Consider the following 18,732-nt stretch of genomic DNA (forward strand, 5'->3'; position numbering starts at 1 on the left):
TGGTTCATATATATATATTTTTACTTTTAATTTATGAGTAACCTCCATACGGTTTTCCCTAGTAGCTGTACCAATTTACATACCCACTAACAGTGCACAAGGGTTCTCTTTCTTCACATTTTTGCCAATACTTATTATATCTTGTCTTCTTGATACTACCCATTCTGAGGGGTGTGAGTTGACATTTGTTGCAGTTTTGATTTGTATTTCCCTAATGAGTAGTGATGTTGAGTGTCTTTTTATGTGTCTTAGCCATCTGTATGCCTGCTTTGGAAAAATGTCTATTCATTTGGAACAATGTCTACCCATTTTTAATTCGATTATTTTATTTTTGGTATGGAGTTGTGTGTGGGTTTTTTTTAAATCTTTTTTTTTTTTAAAGATTTTTATTTATTTATTTGACAGAGAGAGATCACAAGTAGGCAGAGAGGTAGGCAGAGAGAGAGGTGGGGGAATCCCTGCTGAGTAGGGAGCCCGATGCAGGGCTCGATCCCAGGACCCTGGGATCATGACCTGAGCGGAAGGCAGAGGCTTTAACCCACTGAGCCACCCAGGTGCCTCGTGTGTGGTTTTTTAGAATATATTTTGCGGGTTCCTGGGTGGCTTATTTGTTCTACTTTTGGTTTTGGCTCAGGTCATGATCTTAGGGTCATGAGGATGAACTCAAGGTCTGTCTGTGCTTAGCACAGAGTCTGCTTAAGATCTCTCCCTCTCTTTCTGCCCCTCCCCCAGCCTGTGCACAAGCACTTGCTCTCTAAGTAAATAAATAAATAAAGTCTTCAAATTTCATATCTACGATGTTAATCTTGTATCAGATATATAATTTGCAAATATTTTCTCCCATTCTGTAAACTTTCATTTTGTTGATGATTTCATATTGTTGGTAATTTTCATTTTGTTGTTGTTGCTGTACAGAAACTTTGTAGTTTTATATACTCGCACTTGTGTTTTGCTTTTTTTGTCTTTACCTGAGGATATAGATCCAAAAAAATACTGCTAAGACGCATGTCTAAGAGGTTTTTTCAATATTTTATTTATTTATTTGACAGAGATCACAAGTAGGCAGAGAGGCAGGCAGAGAGAGAGGAGGAAGCAGGCTCCCTGAGGGGCAGAGACCCCGATGTGGGGCTCGATCCCAGGACCCCGCGATCATGACCTGAGCTGAAGGCAGAGGCTTTAACCCACTGAGCCACCCAGGCGCCCCCATGTCTAAGATTTTATTGCCCTGGGAGTTTTATGGCTCTAGGTCTTACATTTAGATTTTAAATTTGTTTTGAGTTTATTTTTGTATGTAGTATAAGAAAGTGATCCAATTTTAATTTTTTAAATATAGCTGTCCACTTTTCCCAATATCATTTATTGAAGAGTCTCTCTTTGTCCCCATTTTTTAAAAAAAAATTACTTATTTTTCTGAGAAAGAGAAAGGGCACATGTGTGTGCAGGGGGAGGGGTCGAGGGAGAGGGAGAGAAGCAGACTCCCACTGAGTGTGAAGACCACTCAGGACTCAATCTCATAAACCTAAGGTCATGACCCGAGCTGAAATGAAGTTGGATGCTGAATGGACTAAGCACTCCAGCAACCCCCCCCCCCCGTTGTATATTCTTTACTCTTTCGTTGTATATTAATTGACCAAATAAGTGTGAGTTTATTTCTGGACTCTGTATTATATTACATTGTTCTGTGTTTCTATTTTTGTGCTAAAAGTATAGTTTGAAATTAGGGATTGTGACACCTTTAGCTTTGTTCTTATTCCTCAAGATTACTTTGGCTATTTGGGGTCTTTTGTGGGTCCATACAATTTTAGAATTATTTGTTGTAATTCTATGAAAAATGGTGCTGGTATTTTGATAGAAAATTGCATTGAATCTGTGATTGTTTGGGTAGTTATGTACATTTTAACAATATTTTTCTAATTTATGGGCATGGTATATATTTTCACTTACATGTCATCTTCTAATTCTTTTATTACAGTTATACAATTTTCAGAGCATAAGTCTTTCACCTTGGTTAAATTAACTTTTAGGGGTTTTTTTGGTGCAGTTGTAATTTGGATTGTTTTAACTTTTTTCTGCTAGTTTGTTATCAGTATAAAGAAATGCCACATAATGGGGTGCCTGGGTGGCTCAATTGTTAGGCGTCTGCCTTTAGCTCAGGTCATGATCTCAGGGTCCTGGGATCGAGCCCCGGGCTCCCTGCTCAGCGAGGAGCCTGCTTCCTCCTCTCTCTCTCTGCCTGCCTCTGTGCCTGCTTGTGATCTCTGTCTGTCAAATAAATAAATAAAATCTTTAAAAAAAAAAAAAAAAGAAGAAATGCCACATATTTCTGTATACTAATTTGGTATCCTGGAACCTTACTGAATTTATTTTTTATAAAGATTTTATTTTTGTTTACTCAAGAGAGAGAGGCAGAGGGAGAAGGACTTGATCCCAGGATCCTGGGATCAGAACCTGAGCTGAAGGCAGATACCTAACCAACTGAGCCACTTAGGTGCCCTATGGAATTTATTTATTAATTCTACTAGTGATGTCAGAGAATGACAATTTTATTTGTTTCTTACCAATTTGGATGTCTTTTTTTTTATTTTTTTTTATTTTTTTTATTTTTTTTTCCATTTTATTTATTTTTTCAGCGTAACAGTATTCATTCTTTTTGCACAACACCCAGTGCTCCATGCAAAACGTGCCCTCCCCATTACCCACCACCTGTTCCCCCAACCTCCCACCCCTGACCCTTCAAAACCCTCAGGTTGTTTTTCAGAGTCCATAGTCTCTTATGGTTCGCCTCCCCTCCCCAATGTCCATAGCCCGCTCCCCCTCTCCCAATCCCACCTCCCCCCAGCAACCCCCAGTTTGTTTTGTGAGATTAAGAGTCATTTATGGTTTGTCTCCCTCCCAATCCCATCTTGTTTCATTTATTCTTCTCCTATCCCCCTAACCCCCCATGTTGCTTCTCCATGTCCTCATATCAGGGAGATCATATGATAGTTGTCTTTCTCCGATTGACTTATTTCACTAAGCATGATACGCTCTAGTTCCTCAAAATGTTGAAAATAGAACTACCCTATGACCCAGCAATTGCACTACTGGGTATTTACCCTAAAGATACAAACATGGTGATCCGAAGGGGCACGTGTACCCGAATGTTTATAGCAGCAATGTCTACAATAGCCAGACTATGGAAAGAACCTAGATGTCCATCAACAGATGAATGGATAAAGAAGATGTGGTATATATACACAATGGAATACTATGCAGCCATCAAAAGAAATGAAATCTTGCCATTTGCGACGACATGGATGGAACTAGAGTGTATCATGCTTAGTGAAATAAGTCAATCGTGGATGTCTTTTATTTCTTTTTCTTATGTGATTTCTGTGTTTAGGAGTTTGAGTACTATGTTTCATAGAAGTAGTAAGATTTGACATCTTGTCTTGTTCTTAATCTTAGAGGAAAAGCTTTTAGCTTTTCATCATTGAGTATGGTATTAGCTCTGGCTAGGACTTCTTCCAATATTTGAATAGAAGTGGCCAGAGTGGGCATTGTTGTCTCCTTCCTAATCTTTGCTGTGGGCCTCTCATATATGGCCTTTATGTTGTAGTATATTCCTCAATCCCTACTTTTTTGAGTTTTTATCATGACTAATTGTTAAATTTTATATGCTTTTTCTCCATCTATTTGAATGATCATATGACTTTCAGCTTCATTTCATTCATGTGGTTTATCTTGTTGATTGATTTATGGACATTGAACTGTCCTTGCACACCTGAATATATCCCACTTGATTGTGATGCATGATCCTTTTACTGTATTGTTGAATTCAGTTTGATAATATTTTGTTGTAGAATTTCACATCCATCCTCATAGGGATTTGGCTTGTTATTTTCTTTCTTTCTTCCTTTTTTGGGGGAGGGGTAATATCTTCTCTGGTTTTGGCAACATAGTAATGCTGACTTTGTAGAATGAATTTAGAATTCCTTCCTTTTCTATTTTTTTGGAATGGTTTGACAGAAATAGTTACAAACTCTTCTGTAGGTGTTTGGTGGAATTCACCCAGTCCTGAAAGCCATCTGGTCCTGGACTTCTGTTTCTTGGGAGCTTTTTTATAATTAATGCAATTTCATTACTAGTAATTGGTCTATTCAAGATTCTCTGATTCTTCCTGATTTGGTTTTAGAATATTGTATGTTTCTAGGAATTTATCCATTTCTTCTTGTCTAACTTATTGGTATGTAATTTTTTGTAGAAATATTATAATTTTTTGTTTCAGTGGTTTTGATTACACCTTCTCCTTTTTCACTTCTGAGTCTTCCTTCTTTTTTCTCTTTTAAAAAATATTTTATTTATTTATTTGACAGAGGGAGACACAGTGAGAGAGGGAACACAAGCAGGAGGTGAGGGAGAGGGAGAAGCAGGCTTCCCATGGAGAAGAGAGCCCGATGAAGGACTCGATGTGGGGCTTGATCCCAGTGGGATCATGACCTGAGCTGAAGGCAGGCACTTAATGACTGAGCCACCCAGGCGCCTCTCTTTTCTCTTTTTCTTTTTCTTTTTTTTTTAAGCCAGATGAGTCTGGCTTAATGTTTATCAGTTTTATCTTTTCAAAGAACCAGCTCTACATTATATTCATCTTTTCTTACTTTTTAGTCTCTCTTTCATATATTTTCACTCTGATCTTTATTATTTCCTACCTTCTACTAACTTCGGGCTTTGATTTTTTTTTTTTTTTAACTTCCTTTAGGTCTAGATTAGATTGTTTGAGATTTTAGTTGTTTCTTGACCTGCATCACTATAGGCCTGCAACACTCTCTAAGTGTGCTTAGAAACTTCTCTCTATAAACTTCTCTCTAAGAGAAGTTCTTACTAAACTTCTAAGAACTGCTTTTGCTACATCCCAAAACTTCTCTCTAAGAACTGCTTTTGCTACATCCCAAAAAATTCCAGAACTTTTTGTCTCCATTTTCATTTGTCTCCAATTATCATTTGATTTCCTTTTTTATTTCATTGTTGATTCATTGTCTGTTTAGTAGCATGTTGTTTAGCTTCTGTGTGTTTCTGTCTTTCTGTTTTGCTCTGTTTTGTTTTCTTCCGGTAACTGATTTCTACTTTCATACCATTGTGGGCAGAAAAGATGCTTCATATGATTCCATCATCTTAAATTTATTGAGACTTGTCTTGTTGCCCAAGATGTGATCTGTCCTGGAGAATGTTACATGCTCCCTTGAAAAGAATGTGTATTTTGCTGTTTTGGATAGGATGTTCTGTATAAATCTGTTAAGTTCATCTGGTCTAATGTGACATTCAAAGCTACTATTGCCTTTATTTTCTGTCTGGATGATCTATCCTTTGATGTAAGGGGTTTAAGTTTTTTAATACTACTATATTATTGTCAGTTTCTCCCTTTATGTCTATTAATATGTGCATTATATATTTAGGTGCTCTTATGTTGGGATCATAGATTTTATAATTGTTACATCTTCTTGTTGGGTTATCCCTTTATCTTTATGAAATACCCTTCTTTGTCTCTTATTATAGTCTTTGTTTTAAAGTCTATTTTGTCTCATATATATATTGTTACCCCAGGTTTTCTTTTGTTGCCATTCATGGAATATCATTTTTGTTCCTTTCACTTTCAGTCTTTATGTTTAGGTCTAAAGTGAGTCTCTTGTAGGAGCATTTGGAGATGGGTCCTTTTGTTTTTTTTTAAATCCGTTTGTTTGCTCTTTGTCTTCTGGTTAGATCATTTAGTCCATTTACATTTTAAGTAATTATTGATAGATATGTACTTACTGCTATTTTGTTTATTGCTTCCTGATTCTTTTTCTAGTTCTTTGTTTCTTTTTCTCTTGTACTCTTCTTTTGTTATTTGATGACTTTCTTTAGTGCTATGCTTGGAGTACTTGTGTGTGTGTGTGTCATAGATTTTTGATTTGTGATTACTTCGATGTTCATGTATAATAACATCTTATAAATACATAGCTATCTGTTTTAAGTTCATGGATGCTAGTTTGAACGCATTCTGAAAGTACTACATTTTTATTTCCCCCTTCCTCACTATATGTATTTGATGTCATAAATTACACCTTTTTATTTTGTGTATCTCCTAATTAATTGTTATAGGTAAAGCAATTAGGATAGAAGTAATTAAAATGACTACTTTTGTCTATTTATGTTCATATTAGCTTTATAAATAATTGATCAATTACCTTTAGTATATGTTTCCTTTACCATTGACATTATTTCTTTTGTAATTTTCTTCTGGTTGTGACTTTTTCTTTTTTTTTAAGATGTGTTTATTTACTTGAGAGAGAGCGAGAGTGTACGTGTGATTGTAGGGAGGGGTGGGCAGAAGGAGAGGGAAAGAGAGAATCTCAAGCAGACTCTCCACTGGGCACAGCCCTGGACTTGGGGCTCGATCTTACTACATGAGCCGAAATCAAGAATTGGACACTTAACCCACTGAGCCACTCAGGTACACGTAGTTGTGGCTTTTTCTTTTCTGCTTAAAGAAGTCCCTTTAGGGGCGCCTGGGTGGCTCAGTGGATTAGGCCGCTGCCTTCGGCTCAGGTCATGATCTCAGGGTCCTGGGATCGAGCCCCGCATCAGGCTCTCTGCTCCGCGGGGAGCCTGCTTCCTCCTCTCTCTCTGCCTGCCTCTCTGCCTACTTGTGATCTCTCTCTCTGTCAAATAAATAAATAAAAATCTTAAAAAAAAAAAAAAAAAGAAAGAAAGAAGTCCCTTTAACATTTATTTTAAGGCTGAGTTAGGGTGATAAACTCCTTTCACTTTTCTTTTTCTGGAAAGCTCTTTATCTGTCCTTTACTTCTGAATGTTAGCTTACCAGGTAAATTATTCTTGGTTGTGAATTGTAGCTTGCCACGTTTCTCTGAAAATCTGGTGATAGCCTTATGGTGGGGAGGAGGTCATTTGTGCAGAACTTGTTGCTTTTCTCTTGCTGCTCTTACGACTCTCTATTTTAATTTTTTAACGTCTTAATTATTAGTTGTCTTGGTGGTGATCTCTTTGAGTTCTTCTTGTTTGGGACTGTCCATGCATCCCGAAGCTACCTGATTGTGTATTTCCTTCTTTAGATTAACAATATTTTCATCCATTATTTTTTCAAATAACTTTTTTGCGTCTTTCTCTCTCTTCTCCTTCTGGGAGCCCTATAATGTGAATGTTAGTATACTTGATGTTGTTTCTGTGGTCCCTTATTGATCCTTATTATTATTTTTTTAAAGATTTTATTTATTTGACAGACAGAGATCACAAGTAGACAGAGAGGCAGGCAGAGAGAGAGAGAGAGGGAAGCAGAGGGAAGAAGGCTCCCCGCTGAGCAGAGAGCCCAATTTGGGGCTCGATCCCAGGACCTTGGGATCATGACCTGAGCCAAAGGCAGAGGCTTTAACCCACTGAGCCACCCGGGCGCCTCTCCTTATTATTTTTTAATACATTTCCTTCTTGTTGTTGTTCAACTTGGATGACCTCCACTAACCTGTTTTCCAGATTGCTAATCTGTTCTGTATCATCTAATCTCCTGTTGAGTCCCTCTGGTGTATTTTTCATTTCAGTTATTGAACTCTTCAGCTCGAATTGGATCTTTTTTATGTTTTCAGTCTTTTTGTTGAAGTCCTTGGTGAATTCAGCCCCTCTTCTTTCAAGTCTAGTGAACATCTTCATGATCATTACTTTGAATTCTTGATGAGGTAGATTGCTTGTCTCCATTTTGTTTAGTTATTTTCTGAGGTTTGGTTTTATTCTTTCATTTGCAACATGTTGCTCTATCTTTTCTTTTTTGTCTCTCTGTGTTTGTTAGTATGTATTAGCTCAGCTACCATGGCATCAAGTAGGAATACCCCATGGGCCCTAGGAGCTCAATCGCCCTGGTTACCAGAACACCAAGCACTTCAGAGTTGACCCATGTGTGGGCTGCTGACTGCTGTCATTGAATTGACCGGTGGGGCTGGCTACCATGGCTTGCTGTACAGCTGGCTGAGATGCCTTGCTGCAGCTGCTGTTAATGTGCTAATGGGTGTGACCCCATTCCCCTCCCCCAAGGAGTTGCTTTGGAGTGTGCGTGAGTCTTGGCCAGGGCTGCCCTGTGGGTGTGGCAGGGTGGTAGTCACTTTGAACATTGTTGTTTTGGGGTTTGGTGGTCCCCACTTATACTGCCTGCCAGGTTTGCTGAAGCAGAAGTTCTTTGGAGGGGTGCCAGCCAGGGCAGGCTGGTGAGAATGGGGACAAGTGGTGTCAACAAGGTAGGTAGTGGGTGCCACAACTGGCACCCTTCTGGGTTGGGTTAGGTAGGTTGAACGAGGGAAGAAAAATGGTACTTACCAACCCTTCCATTTTTGGAGAAAGTTCTACAGATCCCTGCCCCTCTTGCATAGTCCTAAAATTACTTAATAAATCTCTCTCACATGTGGCCCAGGCACTTTTCAAGTCACTCCTTTGCTGTTTTGTCTCAGAATGAGTGATATTGTGCAGTGACCTTTAAAATGGAGTCCGTTTCCAATAGCCTTCTGGCTCTCCTTTCTGACTTTCACAGCCAGATGTTGTGGGGGCTCCTCTTTCTTCTGGTGCAGATTTCCAGGCCAGGAAGGGAGGGTGCCTGATGTGGTGCTTAAAGCTTTCGCTGCTCAGGAAGTTTATAATATCTTTCATACTTAGGGGTCACTGTGCAGGGGGTTTAGTTCCTGATCATTCAACTTGAAATTTTAGAGTACAAAAAGCATTTCCATTTTTATAACCTTTTAAGAGCCTTAAAAGTCCCCATTTTCATATATGTGAATGACTGTTTATTTATGTTTAAAATTTCTTTAGAAATATTTGAATTCTTATTTTTTATTATGGTCTATTTGGGATTATTTTGACAGTTAAGATCCCAGTTGTGTAATTGAGAGGTGCTTGTATGTATTATTTTTGTATCTTCGATTTCCTGCTAGTTTCATTTTTCTTATTCTAATAATCTCTTGTTACTTTTTTAACTCTTAAGAAGACTCTCTGATCTTTAAAATTACTTGAATATTGTCTTTTCCAAGATTATAATCTCAGTAGTTGGAATCATATCAACATCTTTATTTCTAGTATCATGAAGGTTTATTAAAAATGTTTTAAGGACAGTTTATTCAAGTATAATTTAAATATAGTAGAATTCACCCTTTTAAAGTGTGCAGTTCAGTGTGTTTGGATAAGTTTATACAATTTTGTAACTGCCACCAAAGTCAAGATAGAGAAGGCTTCCATTATCCTAGGGAGCTCTCTTGTACCCTTTTGTGAACAGTCACCTCTTGTAAATCTAACTTTTCACAACAACTGATTTGTGTCCCTATAATTTTGTTTATTCTAAACTGCCATATAAATGGAGTCATACAATTTGTAGCATTTTGTGCCTGGCTACTTTTATTAAAATAATACTTCTGAGATTGATCTGTTTGTTGAGTGTATCATTCCTTTTTATTACTGAGTAGTAATCTATTGTATGGGTATACCAAAATTTATCTAGCCATTTGATGGACACTTAAGGTTGTTTATAATTTTTCATTGCTATGAGTAAAGCTACTATAATTGTTCACATGCAGGTCTTTGTGTGGGCATGTTTTTATTTCTCTTGTGTAAATACTCAGGGGTGGGTTGGATTTTTATGACATATGGCAAATTTATGTTTAACTTTATAAGAGACTGCTGTGCTGTTTTTTAAAGTGGGTGTATATTTTTGATTTGCCCCAGCAAATATATGAGGGTTCTAGTCTCCCTGCATCCTTGCCAAGATTTGTCCTTCTAAATCTTTTTAATTTTAGTCATTCTACTAGTTGTGTAATGGTATCTTATTGTGGTTTTAATTTACAGTTCTCAGATGACTAATGATGTTGAGCACATTTTTTGTGTGATTCTTGGCCATCTGTACATCTTTTTGGTGAAATATCTATTCAGATCTCTTGTCCATTTTAATAATTGCATTATCTTCTTATTGAATTGTAAGTGTTGTTTATATATTCTGAATACAAGTCTTTTGAGGGCTAGTACATATATGTTCTCCTAGGCTGTGACTTATTTTAGCAGTGTCTTTTGAAAAGCAGATGTTAATTTTGATGAAGTCCAGTTTATCAGCTTTTCAGTAGTTTGTACTTTTTGTGTCTTATCTAAGAAAAAGAGTAAATCAGTATCACAGATTTTTTTCTGTTTTCTTCCACAGGTTTATATATTTTAAAAAATATTTTATTTATTTAGGGAGAGCATGTGCAGGGGGAGAGGCAAAAGGAGAGGGAGAGAGAATCTCAAGCAGTCTCTACATTAAGCACAGAGCCTGACACAGGGCTTGATCTCATGACTCCAAGATCATTACCTGAGCTGAAACCTAGAGTTGGACACTTAACTGACTGAGCCACCTAGATGTCCCCACAAATTTGTATTTTTATCTCTTACATCTACTTCTATAATACATTTCAACTTAAATTTTGTATAGTTTTATGTATGGTGGGAGGTAGATTTTGAGGTTTTGTTTTGTTCTGTTTTCCATGCCCAGTTACTCTCCGTACCATTTGTAGAGAAGTCTGTCCTTTCTCCATCAAATTACCCTGGTATGTTTGCTGAAAATCAATTGAACATGTATGTGTGGGTGTATTTCTCAACTCCGTTCTGTTCTGTTGATTCATATACCAACTTTGGACAAATACCACATTGCTTTGATTATTGTAGTTCTATAATAAGACTTAGAATTGGTTTATTCTTACCATGGAAAAACTGGTATTGAGCTGAAATTTTTCCATCTATACTTTTTTCCCTTTGGTCCTATGATCCTGTTGGTCCTATTATTCTAGAATGTCCTTTAGAGTAAGATTACCTCCTATTTTATATGACAGTCTTTTATCTATTAGTATAAATAAATGTTTACACAATTTAATTTGTACCAAGCCTCCATAGGCTCAAGATCTTTTAAATTTAGGACGTTTTGTTTTTTTATCAAAAGAGCTTACTGCGATTTAGGAGCTCAGTAAATAATAGTTGGAAATGAATTGAACTCTCTGTGGAATAAATATTCGTTAGTTTCTTTTTTTTTTTAAGATTTTATTTATTTATTTGACAGAGATCACAAGTAGGGAGAAAGAGAGAGAGAGAGGAAGGGAAGCAGGCTCCCTGCTGAGCAGAGAGCCTGATGTGGGGCTCAATCCCAGAACCCTAGGATCATGACCTGAGCCAAAGGCAGAGGCTTTAACCCACTGAGTCACCCAGCTGCCCTTGTTCGTTAGTATCCTTAAAGCAGGTTACTTGAATTCAACATAGCAAAGAAAGCATAGCTCCTGTGACTTTAATTTCGTTAGGAAGGTATGGTTCTCTTAATCAGGAAATAAATCTTTCTGCACAATTAATTGTTTGTACCCTTTTTATTTTCCAGTTTTAAACATTGCTTATTAGGTTATTTTCATACTATGTGCTAGACACTGCTTGGGCTATTTCAATATGAAAACTCAACTTCCTTTAGTTGGAGAACTTTAAAAATTGTTAATATCAGTATAGTTGATATCCTCCTTGTTTTCTCTTTTTATTCTTTACACATTATTCAGATATTGTATGTCTTGAGTTGGTCCTCTAATGTTCTTTTCTCTTTTTTCCTGTTTTCATCTCATTATCTTTTTGTGCTTCTTTGTGAGAATTCACCTCAACTGTATCTTTCTTATTTTTTCCTTTAAAGATTTTATTTATTTATTTGACAGAGAGAGAGAGATCACAAGTAGGCAGAGAGGCAGGCAGAGAGAGACGGGGAAGCGGGCTCCCTGCTGAGCAGAGCGCCCAATGTGGGGCTCGATCCCAGGACCCTGGGATCATGACCTGAACCGAAGGCAGAGGCTTTAACCCACTGAGCCACCCAGGTGCCCCCTCAACTATATCTTTCTATTCTGTTAAGCTTTTGATCTCTGGTATTATTTTTTAATTTTCAAGCGCTATTTTTTGTTCTCTGAGTATTTCGTATTAACATTCTGTTCTTCATGGGTGATATCTCCTTTCTGAGAATAGATGGATTCACTGTTATGAAGAAATAAGATTTCTAGTTAAAGATAGCATTTGAACACACTATATATCTTCTTAAAGCTTCTCTTTAATCAGAAACCCTTCTTCATTTCCTTAGCCAAAAATCTAGTTCTTTTTTTTTAAGGGAGGGAGAGAGGTGGGGGAAGGGGCAAAGGGAGGGGAAGAAAGAGAATCCCAAGCAGGCTCCATGCCCAGCGCGAGAGCTTGACACAGGGCTAGGTCTCACAACCTTGAGATCATGACCTGAACCAAAATTAAGAGTCGGACGCTTAACTGAGTGAGTCATGCAGGCACCCCCCAAAACCTAAATCTAATCTGAGAGGTTGTTTTTATGCTGTAAATCAATGTTTTCATTAGTAACTTTGATTACATATGTGGAATACAGTAGACTTCCCATGCCTGTCCTCTGTTGCACTCCTGCAATGTGCTGGTGGCTATATCTTCAATATAATACTCTGCTGCTGTGAAGACATAGAACAAGAGTAAAGCTGAATTTATCATTCAGTCTTTTTCCTACCTCCTCCTGCCCCCACCCCCCACCACAAATATACAGGAGAAGACTTACACACTTAGAGTCATGTTTTCCTCTGATCAGAAGTAGCTGTTTCTGAGGGTTTGGAGGGGTGGGGGTTGGGGGTTGGGTGAGCCTGGTTGTGGGTATTAAGGAGGGCATGTATGGCATGGAACACTGGGTGTGGTGCATAAACAATGAATTTTGGAACACACACACAAAAATTAAATTTAAAAAAGAAGTGGGTGTTTCTCTGTATCTTGCACATGTGTACTTTTGGTATCTTTTGAGAGTGGCACCATTAAGTGTCATGGCCATTTTATGTGCTTATTCTTAATTTCATCTCTTGGTTTCTAATTCTTGTTTCCCACTGTTAAGGGTATCAAGTTCTGTGGTACACATTTTATTGCTTTCTTTTACCTTTCTTTTACCTTTCTCTTCCTTTCAAAAAGAAAATTCGGAGTTTGTTACTTCCTTTACTGATCATTTCTCCTTGATATTTTTTTTTTAATGTAAAATAGCTGGCTCCCATGGATCTAACGAACCAATTAAAGTATTTCCCTAAGCTAATGCATTGGGCATGCTAATTGAATATTTATTTATTTATTTATTTATTTATTTATTTATTTATTTTCGTGATGTATTATCCTTAGTTGAGTATAAAGACTTCCAATCAGATCATCTAGGGAACATTTTACCCAGTGCTCTGATTGGCCACAAGTCTCTTATCTTTCTCTTTAGCAATGATGAGGCAGATACCCTTTCCATAGAGAATAGAAACCCATGGTTTGTTGCTTTGCCAATAGCAGAAATGTTGGGGAGGTGGTGGCAGAGCTGTTGCTATTGGCATCTTTCACAGGAACATCAGAAGAACCAGGGTATTTCTGTCTATGGGTGGTCACACCAATTCTTCCCAGGTTAGTACCTCCAGTTACCATACCACTATCAAACTTGATAAAATCAGTCATCTTTTCAGTCTGAATGGTGTCATTCACCTTGATTAGGGGATCAGGATAGTGGATGGTGCAATCATCATGGGTTACCAGATGGAGGATTCCTTTTGTCCCCACAAAGATCTTTCTCACTTCGCACAAATTATACTTGGCCTACTCAGGTGTAATCCAGTGAAGAGCAAAGTGACCCTTGGTGCCATAGATCAGAAATAGAAATTCTTCTCAGTCTTGTCAATGCTGATGACAGCCATAAAGCCAGCAGGGTAGGTTATATCAGTTTGGATTTTGCCATCAGTCTTAATAAAATGCTGCATACAGATATTCTTTACCTCATCTTCTGTTAAGGCATACTTAAGTCTGTTCCTTAGGAAAATGATGAGAGGGAGACATTCTGTCATCTTAAGGGGACCAGTGAATGGATGAGAGGCAAGCACACTGGTCAGTTTATCCGCATCCAGTGCTTTGGAGCTGCTGCATGCTTCAGATGCTTCTTGGAACCATGAGCCATGGCTGCATTAGACCTATTATATTTAATCTTTAGTTGTCACCGTTGCATTGGTTGGTGGTTCCATTTCCAAAGGAGACATCTTTGTTGATGACATGATTTGAGAGGGACCTATGCTTAGGTTTGATAAAGGTATCTTACGTGTGTCTAGGTAAGATAAGGGTTTTTTTTTGTTTTTTTTTTGTTTTTTTTTTTTTTTGGGAGGTTATGGGTTCTTTTTTTTTTTTTTATTAATTTTTTCAGCGTAACAGTATTCATTCTTTTTGCACAACATTTAAAAAATAATCCATTTATGTTCTTTAATCTTAATATATGTATAAGGAATAATACTAACAAGGTGTGAAAGATTTTACAGTGAAAAGTTTTCCTTTTCCTTTCACCTGCTCTCTAAGTCCCAGTCCCTCAATTTCCCTTCCTGGAAGTAACTGTTGGAACCACATTCTTCTCCAGCTCTTTAGAGATCTCTGAATTTACAGCATTTACATGCATATAGGTCAGAAATGTAGTGTTTTTACTCTTGCCACTTCTATTCAATATAGTACTGGAATTCCCAGCCAGAGCAATTGCGGGGGATAAATAAAAGGCATTGAAATTCAAAATGAAAAAGTAAAATTGTCTCTGTTTTACATATAAAAACCCTAGGGTGCTTGGGTAGCTCAGTCAGTTAAGCGTTTGCCTTTGGCTCAAGTCATGATCCCAGGGTCCTGGAATTGAGTCCCACATCGGGCTCTCTGCTCAGCAGGGAGTTTGCTTCTCCCTTTCCCTCTACCCCTCCCCCTGTTCATGCTCTCTCTCTCTCTCTCTCATGCTTTCCTTCAAATAGATAAATAAAATCTTCTTTTTTTAAGATTTTATTTATTTATTTGACAGAGAGAGATCACAAGTAGGCAGTCAGGCAGGCAGGCAGAGAGAGAGGAGTAAGCAGGCTCCGTGCTGAGCAGAGAGCCCGATGTGGGGCTTGATCCCAGGACCCTGAGATCATGACCTGAGCTGAAGGCAGAGGCTTAACCCACTGAGCCACCCAGGCACTCCAAATAAATAAAATCTTAAAAAAAAAAAAAAACCCTAAAGATTCCACAGCAAAACTATTAAAACTAAAAAAGTCACTTAGGTTGTATGATACAAAATCAATATACAAAAATCAGTTGCATTTCTTTACAATGAACTATCAGAGAAACTAAGTAAACAATCCCATTTATAATAGTGTCGAAAAGAGTAACATACTTAAGAATAAATTTAAGGATGTGAAAGATCAATACACAAAACTATAAGACATTGATGAAAGAAACTGAAGAAGATACAAATAAATGAAAATATATCTTGTCTTCATGGATTAGAAAAATTAATATTGTTAAAATGTCCATACCACCCAAGCAATCTGCAGATTCAATGCAGTCTGTCAAAAATCCAATGGCATTTTTCACAGAAATAGGCAAAACTATCCTAAAATTCAAATGGAACCATAGAAGACCTTGAGTAGCCAAAGCAATCTTCAGAAAGAACAAAACTGGCATCATCACTCATCTTTATTTTTAATTATATAACAAAGCTATTGTTATCAAAACAGACATAAAAACAGACATAGTAAACCGATATAACAGAATAGGGAGCCTAAAAATAAAGTCCTGTATATATAGTCAACTAATCTTCAACAAAATCTCCAAGAATACACAATAGGGAAAAGATAATCTCTTCAGTAAATGGTATTGGGGATAGTAGTTATCTACATGCTAAAGAATGAAATCGAATCCTCTTCTTTTTTTTTCTTTTTAAGATTTTATTTATTTTATTTGAGAGAGTGAGAGAGCACATGAGCCGGGTGGAGAGGCAGATGGAGAGGGACTACATCAAACTAAAAAGTTTCTGCACAGCAGAGGAAACAAAATGAATAGGCAGCCTATGGAATGGGAGAAAATATTTGCAAACTGTATATCTATTAAAGGGTTTATATCTAAAATATTTAAGAAGCTCCTACAACTTAATAGCAAAAAACAACCTGATCAAAAAATGGGTTGAGGACTTGAATAGACATTTTTTTAAAAAAAAGATAGGCAGGGGCACCTGGGTGGCTCAGTGGATTAAGCCGCTGCCTTCGGCTCAGGTCATGATCTCAGGGTCCTGGGATCGAGCCTCGCATCGGGCTCTCTGCTCAGTGGGGAGCCTGCTTCCTCCTCTCTCTCTCTGCCTGCCTTTCTGCCTACTTGTGATCTCTCTCTCTGTCAAATAGATAAATAAAATCTTTAAAAAAAAAAAAATAAAAAAAGATAGGCAAATAGCCAGTAGGTACATGAAAATGTTCTCTATATCACTCATCTTCAGGGGAATACAAATGAATCAAAATCACAATGAGATATCACCTCATACCTGCTAAGAGAGCTATTGTTATTATTATTTTTTTAATTTAATTTTTTTTTAGTGTGCCAAGATTCATTGTTTATGCACCACACCCAGTGCTCCATGCAATAGGTACCCTCCTTAATACCCACCACCACACTCATCCATTCACCCCCTCTTCCAAAACCCTCAGTTTGTTTTTCAGACTTCACAGTCTCTCATGATTTGTCTCCCCCTCCGATTTCCCCCAATTCACTTTTCCTTTCTTTCTCCTAATGTCCTTCATGTTATTCCTTATATTCCACAAGTACATGAAACCATATGATAATTGACTTTCTCTGCTCATTTCCTCCAATCTCATACATGTTGATACAAAAGTTGGGTATTCATCCTTTCTGATGGAGGCGTAATATTCCATTGTATATATATGGACCGTATATTCTTTATCCATTCGTCTGTTGAAGGGCATCTTGGTTCTTTCCACAGTTTGGTGACTGTGGCCATTGTTACTATGAACATTGGGGTACATATGTGCCTTCTTTTCACTACATTTGTATCTTTGGGGTAAATACCCAGTAGAGCAATTGTAGGGCATAAGGTAGTTCTATTTTTAATTTCTTAGGAATCTCCACACTGTTTTCCAAAGTGGCTGCACCAACTTGCATTCCCACCAACAGTGTAAGAGGGTTCCCTTTTCTCTACATCCTCTCCAACACTTGTTGTTTATAAAAAGTTAAAAGATTTAAGAAGTGTTTGTCAGGATGTGGAGAAATGGAAACCTTTGTGCACTGTTGATAACACTGTAAATTGGTGCAGCTATTATGGAAAATAGTATGGAGGTTCCTCAAAATATTAAACATAAAACTACCACATGACCCAGCCAGCAATCACAGTTCTGGATATATATCCCAAAGAAATGGAATCAGTATCTGGAAGAGATATTTGCACTCCCATATTCATTGCAGCATTATTTACAGTAGCCAACATAAGATAGCTGTTGTTAGTGGACTGGATAGAAAAAATTGTGGTGGTTTATATACACACAGACACATACACGCAAGAATATATTATTCAACCTTAAAAAAGTAGTCCTGTTATTTTTGACAACACTGATAAAATGAGGACATTATGCTGAGTGAAATAAGCCAGACATAAAAAGAGAAATAATGCTCAGTCTCACTTATATGTGAAATCTAAAAAAAGGTCAAATTCAATGTAGTAGAGTAGAATGGTGGTTACTAGGGTGTAGGGAAAGAGATGTTGGTCAAAGGGTACAAACTTTCAGTGGTAAAGACGAATGAATTCTGAAGACCTAAAACATGGCATGGTGACTATAGTTAAATAATCATATCTTGTATACTTGAAACGTTAAGAGAGTAGATTTCAAGTGTTCTCACCACATATGCACAAAAATGGTAACTGTGTGAAGAGCTGGGTATGTTAATTAACTTGATTGTGGTATATATATATATATATATTAAAACATCTCATTGTATACCTTAAATATATTTGATTTTTGCTTGTCAGTCATACCTCAGTAAAGCTGGAAGAAAGAAATACAGTGTTTTTAAACTACAACCTCAGATAGCATTAGGTTCTTAAGGGTGATGTATTATATATGCCATCAACTAAAATTCACAGATTTTTAAAACATGTCCAAGGCTGTGGGAACTACGGCTACAGATTCAAAGTTTAGAGTAGCACTTACTGAGTTACACCCAGGAAGTAATGGTGATTAGGACATATAAACTGTAGTCACCTCAATTCCTAGATTGGCTTTTTATAGACGTTCAGTGTATATTCTTGAAAGAAAAGCATATAAGATTAGGCAGCAGATTTCTTCCCAGGCACATTAAGTCACAAGATAATGATGTCAGAATGTTGTGAGAAATGTTATATTGCTTAATATTTTCTGTTGTTCTTATAACAGTTGTACTTTGAGTGCTATTTGTAAAGAATGCTGATAACATGCTTTTGAAAGAGAAAGATTTCAGGATTTGGCTAAAGGAAGTGAAGCACAAAATTTTAACAGTTTGAGACTGCTTCTTCTCTAATTGGCTGTCTTTGTGACATTGTAACTCTTTCTATCTATGTCATCCTGATTTCTTTCTCAACTATTATTTTGTATTTCTTCAATTCTGAATTTATAACAATTCTGTAATTAAGCACAGTTCTTTGAACTTAGTCCCATAAAATTACATCTATTTGTATGGGCTTTGCTAATTCTTCTGATAAATCCAGATTTTGTTTCTTCATACAGTGTTAATAGAAAGGTTTTATTTATCAAGCCAAATTCACAATACTTTGGCACTGTACCAGAAGCTTCCTTTAGGTCATTAAAGGTAGTTCATGAATATATTCTAAGACAGAGGTTGGCAGATTTTTTCTATTAAGGGCCAGAT

General features: G+C 37.1%; 1 protein-coding gene and 1 pseudogene across 5 annotated transcripts in view; one reads left to right on the forward strand and one right to left on the reverse strand.

Annotated features, from left to right (window-relative positions):
• Nucleotides 1-18,732, forward strand: part of ZRANB3 (zinc finger RANBP2-type containing 3) — a 317,775-nt gene that overhangs the window by 94,399 nt on the left and 204,644 nt on the right. The gene's annotated exons all lie outside the window — the stretch shown is intronic.
• LOC123951026 lies at nt 13,233-13,999 on the reverse strand (annotated as a pseudogene).

The sequence above is a fragment of the Meles meles genome, chromosome 9 (assembly GCF_922984935.1).
Source record: "Meles meles chromosome 9, mMelMel3.1 paternal haplotype, whole genome shotgun sequence".
Classification (NCBI taxonomy): Eukaryota; Metazoa; Chordata; class Mammalia; order Carnivora; family Mustelidae; genus Meles; species Meles meles.